The sequence below is a fragment of the Oryctolagus cuniculus genome, chromosome 18, assembly GCF_051225735.1.
Source record: "Oryctolagus cuniculus isolate XC-2025 breed Fujian yellow rabbit chromosome 18, ASM5122573v1, whole genome shotgun sequence".
Taxonomy (NCBI): Eukaryota; Metazoa; Chordata; class Mammalia; order Lagomorpha; family Leporidae; genus Oryctolagus; species Oryctolagus cuniculus.
In genome coordinates, this window is record NC_142884.1 from 69,197,971 (window position 1) to 69,210,186 (window position 12,216).

General features: G+C 41.2%; 1 long non-coding RNA gene across 2 annotated transcripts in view; it reads left to right on the forward strand.

Annotated features, from left to right (window-relative positions):
• The window catches only part of LOC149121023 (uncharacterized), a 34,157-nt gene that overhangs the window by 15,115 nt on the left and 6,826 nt on the right, over nt 1-12,216 (forward strand). The window contains exon 2 of one of the 2 annotated variants that reach the window (XR_016225082.1): nt 9,840-10,004. The exons of the other annotated variant lie outside the window; for it this stretch is intronic. This is a non-coding gene — a long non-coding RNA (uncharacterized LOC149121023). The remainder of the gene's footprint in view (nt 1-9,839; nt 10,005-12,216) is intronic. 2 annotated transcript variants of the gene reach the window in all.

Consider the following 12,216-nt stretch of genomic DNA (forward strand, 5'->3'; position numbering starts at 1 on the left):
AGAAAACTGAACTGTTGTTACAGATTCACCTTCTGTCCCATGAAAATATTGTCAAATGCAATCCACGTTCTACAAGTGTAAACATAAATGAGGCCTCATGAAACTTAGCATGGCTCATTGAACCATAAGTAAATGGCGTCTTTTTTTTTTTGGTATTACAGCAAATTGTCAGTCATTTGCCTAAAATATCTTCTCTGTTTTAATTCATGGGTGATTGATTTTGTTTGCTCTTGAGTCTTTTTGTTTTAGCTTTTTGTTTGTGATATTTTGTGCTATTCGCTGTAGGTTTAATTGGTGGTTTACAGAGTCCCCCATCACCCATCCCTCACTGCACTCTGGGTGGTGGCCCCTCAAGCCTCATGGATGCCCACCCACTGTCTGGAAATTGCCTTCAGTTCATGGAAGCTGACTTCTCCCTGTGATGAATTACCCTGCTCTCCATCACTATATAGTCATGACATGGATATTCTGTAAAACCTCACTTTGGTTCATTATATTTAGGGCATCTTATTAATTTGTTGAGAAAGATAAACTACTTGAGTTTTACTTCTGCCTGGTTTGAATCTTAATGGTAAGTACTGGAATCGGTGGCTTATAAGGTATTGTAACCAAGGAGTCAGTCCTCTCCAGGGTGGGGACTTGGCTCACTTAACCACACAAACCACCTAGAGTGGCAGCAATGCCCGTGGAGTGAGAGGGAAACCTAAACTGAACTGGGAAGATGATAAGAATCAGTTGCCACTTAGCAATCACCCTAGCAATGGGAGCCATTTCTGTTTAGGCACCTCTACGCCTCTTGGAAGTATTGATACCCCAAGCTTTGTGGCCAGGTAGGATTTCAGGGAAGTGGGGCCTGGTTGAAGGGAGCTGCATGTAAGAGACAAACATCTCAGTGAGGCCAACGTACTCTGCCCAGACCTGGCCTCTGTGCCGCCCTGGGGAGTCTATTCTTAATGGCTGCAAATGGTGGTTTCTACTGAGTTAGGGTTGTTCCCTGCTGGAGAGAGCTGTCATTCAGTGCAGGATGCCATCTTGCCACCGACACGGTGAGCTCCGAGGTGAGGCAATAGCCAATGCTGGATCAGCTGGCAAGAAACATGTGAAAGACCACATGGCTTGTCTCCCATGGGCTCAGGGATGTGAGGGTGACGCATGCTCCCAGGCCCTGTGATGGGGCCTGGCTGGACTCTGTCCGAGGATGCATTACTTGGCTCTTTGTTAGTCCCTACCTTGCTGCTGTCACTATGCCAGGATTTATGTCCAGGGAACTTAAAGAAGTCATAGTTAAAATTTTCTTGACAAACATCTACTTACTAACAATACAGAATCATAAGAGCAATATTCTTTCAATAAGCTTTTAAAAAATACTTGAAATAACTTTAGTTTATATAGGAGTTACAAGTATAGTAGAGAAAGTTGCCATACAGCCTTTTTCACTTCTTGGAATTTTAAGATGGTACATAATCACAGAACAGTTCTTAAGTGCAAGGAACTACCCTGGGTACAATCCTGTAAGACTGCAGGCATTATTTGGATTTTAGGATTTTTCTACTGAAGGTCCTCTTTCTGTTTTAGGATTTCACCCAGCTAAGATACTTCATTTAGTTATTACATGTCTTTTAAAGAAATTGCTTTGAAAGTCAATAAGTTTGTTTAAAGGGCACCCTTAACTGTCCATTAAAAATGGTTATTAACTTTAACCTCATTTGAGAAATAGAGATATTGATCATTCTCTGGTTCATCTCCCAAATGCACATATCCGCTAGGGCTGGGCCAGGCCAAAGCCAGGAGCCTAGAATTCTATCTGGGTCTGCCCTGTGGATGGCAGGGAAAGAACTACTTGAGCCATTATCTGCTGCTTCCCAGGATGCACACTAGCAGGAAGCTGGAATCCGTAGTGGAGCTGGGACTTGAACCAGACCCTCCAATAAGATATGCGGGCCTTGTAATCGGCAACTCATGACTGTTGTACCAATGCCCATCTCCATGTCTCACCTTGATTACCAGATTCTCCCTCTTTGCCATGACCTTGTAACTTCAGAGATGACTGGTCAGGAATTTCTAGAATGGCCTTCAGTGTAGATTTTCTGCTACTTTATCTTCGTGAACCTGGAGCTACAGGTTTGGAGGAAGAATATAACCGAAGAGAAGTGGCCTCCTGTACCATCTCGCAGGCACTTGTTATCACCTTGACTTCTCAGTAGTGATGTTAAGCATCACCAGGTGTCCTTGCTGTCTTGTCCTATTTTATTTTTTTTCATTTCCATATGCTATTCTTTGGAAGCTAGTGATGAAATCCATGCCACATGGATCAGCAGAGGAATTAAGTTATTCCTCCAGGAGGATATTAGCTACAGATGTTATTGTAATATAGTATTACAGCATTATACGTGTGGGCTAATATATAATAGCTACATATATTATTTAGAATTCTTTTTTCCTCAACTTTTATTTAATAAATACAAATTTCCAAAGTACAACTTTTGAAGTATAGTGGCTTTTCCCCCCATAACCTCCCTCCCACCCACAACCATCCCATCTCCTGCTCCCTCTCCCATCCCATTCCTCATTATTATTCATTTTTAATTATCTTTATATACAGAAGATCAACTTAGTGTATAAGTAAAGATTTCAACAGACTACACCCACAAAGACACACAAAGTATAGAGTACTGTTTGGGTAAGAGTTTTACTTTTAATTCACATAGTGCAACACATTAAGGACAGAGATCATACATGGGGAGCAGGTGCACAGTGACTCATGTTACTGATTTAACAATTGACATCAGTAATCACCTGAGGCTCTTGTTATGAGTTGCCAAGGCTATGGAAGCCTCCTGAGTTCACCAACTCTGATCTTAGACAAGGCCATGGTCAACATGGAAGTTCTCTCCTCCCTCCAGAGAAAGGTACTGCCTTCTTTGATGGCCCATTCTTCCCTCTGGGATCTCACTCACAGAGATCTTTCATTTAGGTAATTTTTCTTTTTTTGCCACAATGTCTTGGCTTTCCATGCCTTAAATGCTCTCATGGACTTTTTAGCCAGATCTGAATGCCTTAAGGGCTGATTCTGAGGCCAGAGTGCTGTTTAGGGCATTTACCATTCTATGAGTCTGCTGTCTATCCTGCTTCCCATGTAAGATCATTCTCTCCTTTTTAATTCTATAAATTATTATTTGAAGACACTGATCTTACTTATGTAATAGTCAGATCTTCTCATTTTTCTTCCACCTTTATTTTTAATCATTAATTTATGTCAGTATTGACTCTTTTATTTTACTCTTCAAGTTATAAATAGATATAGTAGTACTTTTTTTTCATGAAAACCATCCAGCTTTGACTGGGGGCTTGTTCAAGTTGACGCCTTTGTCCTTCTGAATGGCCTTTTTTTTTTTTTCTTCAGCTGTTTCATTTTTCTGGCACTATTACATGTTCCAGGCTGATCTTAAATTTTTCTTCTAAGCCTATAAGCAGCCATTTCTCCAAGGAGGCATAAGGGTCACTTTTAAGTGTGTCCTAGAAAATGGAATATGTATTTCATAGAATGTTTATTATGGAATAAGTTTCTGAGGAATACAACACAGGAAAATGCATTCTGGTGCATAATTTTCTTTCTCAGCCCTGTTTTTATTTATTTTCAGTGATAACTTCTTTGGACTCCTCAACATAGACATTTTCTTTCTTTTTTTTTTTTTCTAAAATCTTGTTCCTGAACCTTTTTTATTAATTTTTTTTTTTTTACATGCAGAGTGGACAGTGTAAGAGAGAGAGACAGAGAGAAAGGTCTTCCTTTGCCATTGGTTCACCCTCCAATGGCCGCTGCGGCCGGCGCTGATCCGAAGGCAGGAGCCAGGTGTTTCTCCTGGTCTCCCATGGGGTGCAGGGCCCAAGCACTTGGGCCATCCTCCACTGCACTCCCGGGCCACAGCAGAGAGCTGGCCTGGAAGAGGAGCAACCAGGACAGAATCCAGCACCCCGAACCGGACTAGAACCCGGTGTGCCGGCACCGCAAGGCAGAGGATTAGCCTATTGAGCCGTGGCACCTGCCTCAACATAGACATTTTCATAAGTACTTTTGTTTTTCCATTAGGAGAGAGTTGTTTGTAAACTGGCATCATAATTGATCTCGATTCACTCCACCTCCAGTTACTGCTAGCAGCTCCAGTGGTTAAAGTTGAGGATGTGATGCCTTCGTCAAGATCATGCAGTGGGAAACCGAGGGCCTCGCTCTTGAGAGACGGACAAGGGGGCCAAGATGTCCTGGATGTCAGTGACTCCTCCCTGATAAGTGCCGACTCCTCCTTGTTTGCGGAGCTGCTTGGGAACAGCCCAGGAATTCTGTGCCCCACGTACAGGGAAAGGAACTAGAACAGAAGGGAAGACCACACTGTTTTCGCACTGAATACATTTGTTTACTGGCTTTTTGACCCAGGATAACAATTTGATTACATGATTAGAGAGTAGCTAATTAAAAAACCATGCACAGAAAGATAAAAATTCCAGGGGTTTTCATTTTTGAACAAAGGTTAATGTAACAAAAATGAATGAGCAGTCAAGTTAAAATTTTTCAATAAGAAATTTCCAAATAGATCTGAAATTCTCAGCTGTTCTTCGCTCTCTCTAGGAATTGCTTCTTTCTCCTACTGCACTTTGTCTTGAATATATTATGTAAATGTGGAAATGGATACCTTGTTGTGGGGGTTTACATGGGTGAGAATATTTGAATATAGCCACCAGGAAGTTTCCAATACTTGCAGTAATGATCATTGCATGTGCTGATTTATTTCTGAAGCAGGGGCTATTTGTCTGGGAATGGACTCATCTCCAGCATGTTCCACTATTTAATTAATTTCCTGAAGATGAAACTTCATGGTATCATCATTATGAATGCACAGAAAATGCTTCTGTTAAATTAAAAGAAGTCGAGATGCAAAGCTTAATTAGCAGAATATATTTACCAGTGAAAAATAATTAAATACACATTAATCAACGAATATAAACGTAGCAGTATTCTTTTCTTTTAATAACGGTATTCATTCTCTTCTGTTGCATTAACATGTCTTCTCTTTGTTTTATTCACCATTATTCCCTGGTTCTGCCTCCCTACCCACTCCTTGTATGTATTTTTTGGCTTCTCTTTCTAGGACTTCTGTGTACTTGTTCCTCCTTAGGTTCTGGATTTAGCTTTTCTCTCCATTTATCGACGCATTTCCTGTAAGAATTAATCAGGCCCCAGCTTTAAATATTGTCCATGTAATGTGAGCCCTGGGCACTCCTCACAGTGGGAGGTTCTGACATCTGGTTATATCTGTGGCTTCTAACCCAGTCCTTTATAGAGCATTTAAACCGCCCATCTGTGAGTAGGCCTATACCCCGACCATCTTCTCCATGTCCGTAAGTGGACTCAGTATCTACCGCCTTCCTTTTGGCTAGGTTTTGGAAGTTATCCAAGAATCTTGCCTCCTCACTTTTAATGTATCATCTGTCTAACTCCAAAGTATTTCTGGAATCACCTAGAATAATAAATATGTGGCTTTTCACCTCTCATTATTGTAATATGATTTCAAGGCTCATTCATATTATGGAATGCATCAGTAGTTCCTTTTCTTTGCTTAGGAATCTTCTGTTGCATCAAGATACTAGTTTAATTTTCATTTGATGGACATTTAGACTTTCTATTTTTGGGTATAAGCAATAATGCTACTATTAACATTTTCATACAAGTCTTTGGAAATAACTTTTCCTTCACTAGGATTAATTGTCACAAGTAGCATTTCTGATGTGTAAAATATGTAGAATTTTGCCAGAAACTACTAAACTGTCATCCAAAGTTACTATACTATATTAGGTGCCCACCAGAAATGTACAAGGTCTCCCATTTTCCTACATCCTTGCCAACCCTTCTTATTTCTGCCTGATCATGATCAATTTCATTTTATAAATTTAAAATTGCTGCTAGAAGAGACAATTGACTCACAAAGTGAATATCATGTCCTATGACATGTTTCTACCGAGTTAAAAAAAATGAAATCATGGTAATGAATGGATAAAAGAAACTAGAAATGACTGAGTTGTATGCAGGACAACTACTTCACAACCTAGAAGGTCAGCTAAATCTTCCTCATCCAGTGAGGTTTGCTGATTTAATTAAGTGAGAATTAACCTGTTTCAACATAACTGGCGAGGTCGGTTTTTCAATAACCAGACAGTCACGGTACATACATCATAGGTATGGGTGGGATTAATCATTCTGCGAAGAAAGTGTAAGATTCCATATATGAAGCTGCCGATTACCCTAATGTGATCATTATACATTGTATACATTTATTAAAAGGCCATTCTATAACTCCATAAATACGTACCATTAAATGTCAGTTAAAAATAAAAATACAGTAAACAAACACATGAAACCAGTAATAAACATTACCAAAAAATGATACCCATGTCCATGGGAAAACTGAATAGATTTCATTAGCTTCTGGGTAGTATGGAACTGTAGAATATTTTTTCTTGGTCAAACCCCAAGAAAATATTGTAATTGAATGATTGATTATACAGTAACTTAAAGTTGTCCTTCAAAAATTAAATGACCTCATCATAAAAAATGAAGTGGGCCGGCGCTGCGGCTCACTAGGCTAATCATCCACCTGCAGCGCCGGCACACCAGGTTCTAGTCCCAGTTGGGGCGCCGGATTCTGTCCTGGTTGCTCCTCTTCCAGTCCAGCTCTCTGCTGTGGCCCGGGAGTGCAGTGGAGGATGGCCCAGGTCCTTGGGCCCTGCACCCGCATGGGAGACCAGGAGAAGCACCTGGCTCCTGGCTTCGGATCAGTGCGGTGCGCCAGCCGCAGCGGCCAGTGGGGAGTGAACCAACGGTAAAGGAAGACCTTTCTCTGTCTCTCTCTCCCTGTCCACTCTGCCTATCAAAAAAAAAATAAAATGAAGTGTAGGTATTATGGACAGAACATTAGCAAATAGCTGGACCTCTTAGGATAAGTATACTTTGACCTTAATAAATTGTCAAGATATTAACTAGTTACCAGTTAATGAACTAACTGGTGAAAATTAAGTTAACCATTGTCTTGCATTTGAATTGAGATCACTTTATATCCTGTAAGGTTACTGAGTTCTAACTAATTTCTATTCCAACATTTGAATTTGAAATAATGAAATAAAGAAAAAACCCACTGGATGATAAATACTGTTAGGGGATTTGGGAGTCATTGTTTTCTTTGGATGACAATGAAAAACAAGGATCTCATTACAGAGAAAATAGCTTTCTCATTGTAGACAAATAGTGCAAGAAAAGTCGAAGGGCTATTTGATGTTTCATAATATTTTGCTTGCACAAAGCTCAGGAGTTTGATATTTTAATACAGGATAATATATCATTTTTGGCAGAGGGTAATTAAAGATTAATAATCTCCCCTTTAACCTTGATGTTGAAAAGAAAATGAGTCCCACGTCTTCATTATATCCTATATTCTATGTATTTATCTCCCCTTCACAATTTATCAGCCTTCTTACATACACTAAATGTGTCTCTTAGAATATAAATCTAATATCTTATTGAGATTTCCCATATTATAAAAGCAAATGTTTGCATTGTTAATGTATTCATAGATATTTCCTTTATTGAAACTAATTGACAAAACTCATTTATCCCAAGTCTTGATAGCCCTATAGAAAATTTATGTAATTTTAATTATTTAACAAAGTGGTACACTCTGCAGGTAATTCCTAATTCAATTGAATACCAATGTGACTTTTCTAACAGCCCAAGTGGTCTCTTAAATAACTGTGCCGTTCTTGAATACGCACTTACTATGTTCCTAAGTATTATGTTAAATGCCTAGATAAATCCCTCCCACCGGTCATTGTTTAACTGTATTTACCAACTTTCTTACACAGCTTAACTAAATCTGTTGGTTTTAGACCACTCAGACTCAAAGCACGAGGTCTCAGATGGCAACATTTGGTTCACTGGACTGTTGCCCCATCCTATCCTTTTCCTAAGTCACTACTGGAAGAAACTGCACAGACACACACTGAGGTCACTCCAGGACTCAGTGTCACCAGCCGAGCCAAGGCTGCAGGGGCTGATGGCTCTCGAGGATCTACTATTGGGACTCATTGTTGGGAAAGCAGCTACATAATGAAGGGAGGATGATTCATGAAGAAAAGACACTTAGGATGAAAAGTTACAACACAACTGGTCCAGTTGGGGGTATTTTGTGTATGTTTCTGGCTACAAGTTCCCCTCTCTGTCTGTTCTAGGAAGCCCTGTATGTATTGTGGTGGTGGTTTAGAGGGACCTACTGCCGTGCTACCCCCCAAATCCGGATCCTTGAGGGTCCTCTGCTGTTCTGCATTTCTACCAGAAAACAAACCAAAACAAAGTGCCAGGTGCTGTGAAAATGTGACAGATGCCCAGTTTACCCCTAGAAAGAAAGAATTTATCCACTCTGAGCCTACAATGCTGGGGGGGTGGGGCAGTAATGTGTATGCAACAGTGCATCTGGCCTGCCCTCGTGAGGCCCACTTTCTATTTGGAAAACCGTCAGTATGTAGAAATCCAGGGAACAGTGGTCTCCGTACATCCTGGTGGCACACCAGACAGTGGAGGTCAGTGCCGGAGTTGTTCGCTTTCCTGGAAAGCAAGCTGTGGGAGTTGGTGCTAAGGACGGCTGTCCTAGTCCTCACCTGTGGAGACATCGTTGAGTTGCAACTAAAGCAACTCAGGAAGGAATCTAACCATACATCTGCCTGGCTCAAACATTCAGTGAAGGCCAAACAGACTGAATGCCACGAGTTTTGCAGCTGCTACATCTATGTAGTGAAATAATTCCAGGTAGTACTTTCCATTTTGGGTTAATGTGGTTTTGTGTGGTTTCCATGGCAGGTAGAAATGCCAAGACGAAGCTGGAGCGTAGCCTCCATCCTTTGGCAAATAAATAAGTAGTGTCAAAGTCACAACCAGTAGCTAATAGGCATACCCCGTGTGTGCTCTCAGGAAATCCATGAGGTGCCGCTGGAGAAAGGCCTGAGGTTTCACTGCTAGGAATCCCGGCAGGTAGGATGCTAGGCCCAGCTTTGAACTGATGAAAGAAACGATATCATTTGCTCCATGGTGTTGTTATCTTGGAAAACTATTCTAATAAAAGACAAATTCCATCTTAGGAAAACATGAAAATGTGTGGCTTTCAGGGGGGAAAGGAGTGAAACTGAGTACACTGGAAGTACTTATTCAAAGCTGTCTAGTTGCTGTTATTACTTGCACAAAGCAATTTGGTGGGGAAAAAAAACATTTGAGCTTCGTTCAGAGCATGACATGATTAAAGTTCCCAATTTGCATCTGAATATTATTCCCAGAATTGTAATGTGTTCAAGTAAAGAGCAGCTTTTGGGGGCACAGCGTTGTAACTTAGCAGGTAAAGCATCCCGGTTTGTGTGTTGGCCGCTCTACGGCTCATCCAGCTCCCTTCTAATGGCCTGGGCAAAGCGACAGAAGACATTGCAGGTGCTGGGGCCCCTGCCCCCATGCGGGAGACCTGGATGAAGTTCCTGGCTTTGGCTGGCCCATCCTTGGGGGTTCCAGTCATGTGGGGTGTGAACCAGCAGTTGAAGATCTCTCTCTGGCTATGTCTCTCTAACTCTGACTTCCAAGTAAAGAAATAAATCTCTTTTTAATTTAAAGAGTAGCTTTTGAATATATTTCCTAAGTTTTATCTTTGATGCTAGAAATTGTGTTTGTGCTCCCTCTGTGGGATTTGTAGATTTCCTTTTTTGGTGCAAGATTCCTCCTTTCACCTAGTTTGATAACCTTCTTACTGCTACAACAGAGCAGGCAACAGCTCAAACAAGATGTGTGCAGTGTATTATCACCGGTATGAAAACCCGTGAGCATATAAGATAAAAGCATCAGAAACGCATCATTGCCATTAATCTTTCTCAAGAAAATGTGCCGGCACCTTGCAGCTCCCAACATAGCAGCACCTGACCTTCAGGTAGGTAATGCTCTTTGTTAGAAAAAGTACATCCCCTTAAACATGCGCTTGCACGCACAATCTCTTAACTAGGCTCTTGCAAACACGTGTGTGACTACTTCACAAGAAAATGACAAACAGGCCGGCGCCACGGCTCACTAGGCTAATCCTCTGCCTTGCGGCGCCGGCACACCGGGTTCTAGTCCTGGTCGGGGCGCCGGATTCTGTCCCGGTTGCCCCTCTTCCAGGCCAGCTCTCTGCTGTGGCCCGGGAAGGCAGTGGAGGATGACCCAGGTGCTTGGGCCCTGCACCCCATGGGAGACCAGGAGAAGCACCTGGCTCCTGCCATCGGATCAGCGCGGTGCGCCAGCCGTGGCGGCCATTAGAGGGTGAACCAACAGAAAAGGAGGACCTTTCTCTCTGTCTCTCTCTCTCTCACTTTCCACTCTGCCTGTCAAAAATTAAAAAAAAGGAAAGAATAAAGGAGCTAATTAATTAGCTTTAAAAAAAAATGACGAACAGGGAGAAAGTAAAGATGATTGGCAAGAAGTGACATCACATTTAAAACCACTAAGGTGGGCTGGCTTCAGCTCAGCAGTTCCTTGTTCCTTGTCTACTTGTCTACTAAAACCACTAAGGCAAAAAGGCAAAGGTATTAGCGGTCTGGCTATCAAGAAGTTCAAGTCTTAAAAGCAGGTTTGCTATCTCCAATGCCACATTCTTTTTCTGCACATTGTGTTAGGTCAAAGGAGCACCTGAAGTTAGAGGGGGTGGGACATGTTGGGTGGGCATATCAAAAAGGAAGTAGCAGATCCTGTCCTTGACTTACTTCCTGGCAAGCTATGTACTTTTAAAATGCTAATTTACTTTCCTAATCCTTTTTCCCATTCTGAAACTTAAAAAGCAAACTTTTATATAAAAGGTCCAAGCCTTTTCCTCTCCAAACCCCAATGTCTTCTGATGTAAATTGAGGCTTACTGGTTTTTCAATGAAAAACAGATGTCAGATTAAAATGAGGTCTTAGCAAATGTGTTCAATTACTTCAACATTATTCTTCTTGAAGATTTATGTATTTGAAAGGCAGAGCAAGAAGAAAGAAAGATCTTCCATCTGCTGCTTTACTCCCCAGTTAAGGGCGACATCGAGGTCTGGGACATCCAGGTCTCCCACTTGGGCAGGAGGCCCTGTTATTTTGTTCATCTTCTGCTTTCCCGTGCACATTAACAGGGAGCTGGATAGGAAGTGGAACAGCGAGGACTTGAACCAGCCCTTAATATGGGAATTGGTGGCTTAACCTGCTGCGCCATGATGCTGGCTCCATTACTTCAAAGTTATTTTATTTTCAAATAATTCCTAGTCTGTCAAGTTCCACAAAGTATATATAGATCAAGCCTTCATATACAATGAGCTCGGGTCTGAAATGAGGTAGGACAGGTGAAAGAGTCCATTTTCACTTAATCCATGAATTTTATTTATCGAGTCCACCACTTGAACTTCACGGCACTCAAGGACAAACCTATGTCCCTACCTTCACGTCCCTCTGTGCAGCCTGCTTCCTACCCTTCTTCTCTTCCCCCTGTTGAGTCTTCAGGGCTGGGGGCAAAGTGGGGAGGGAGGTAAGAGCTGTTGAGTCACCCCCAAAAGCAGCTCCCTAGACTCCACTGTAGGCGCTGCTTTGTCGAAGTGGCTAAGCCCACAAACCTGCTCGTGTTCATACATTTTAATGTTTCCTCTCCTTGCAGAGTCTGGCTCAGAATCTAGATAGAAAGCATCACCATTTATTTTATAAGTCTGATATCTATTATCTCTTTTACCCACCGTGTTATGAATCATAAAAATGGAGGTGATTGCTTCTGAGTATACGACAATCATTTATTGTTGAAAAATAATCTGATTCCTTCAACTGAAACCTGAAAAAATACATAATGAATATTTGAGAAAATGAGAGCCAAATCTTTATATTCATGTATAAAATATACAAAAAAAAATCCCAAAAACTTAAAAAAAAAAAAAAACACAGGGTAAAGCTTCTTAACTAATAGATCCCAATCTCATAGGAAATATTTTAAATAGCTCTTCTTATTTTAAGAACAAAATAAGCCGTTTTGTCTCTTTCCTCTAATTTCAAAATGCCCATGGTTTTATTAGTTCTGTTTCTGGTGTTCTATTTTCGGAGCTGTGATGAGAGCTATTTCACATCTCTAAGAAGTGATAGTGCAGAAATAACGGGATC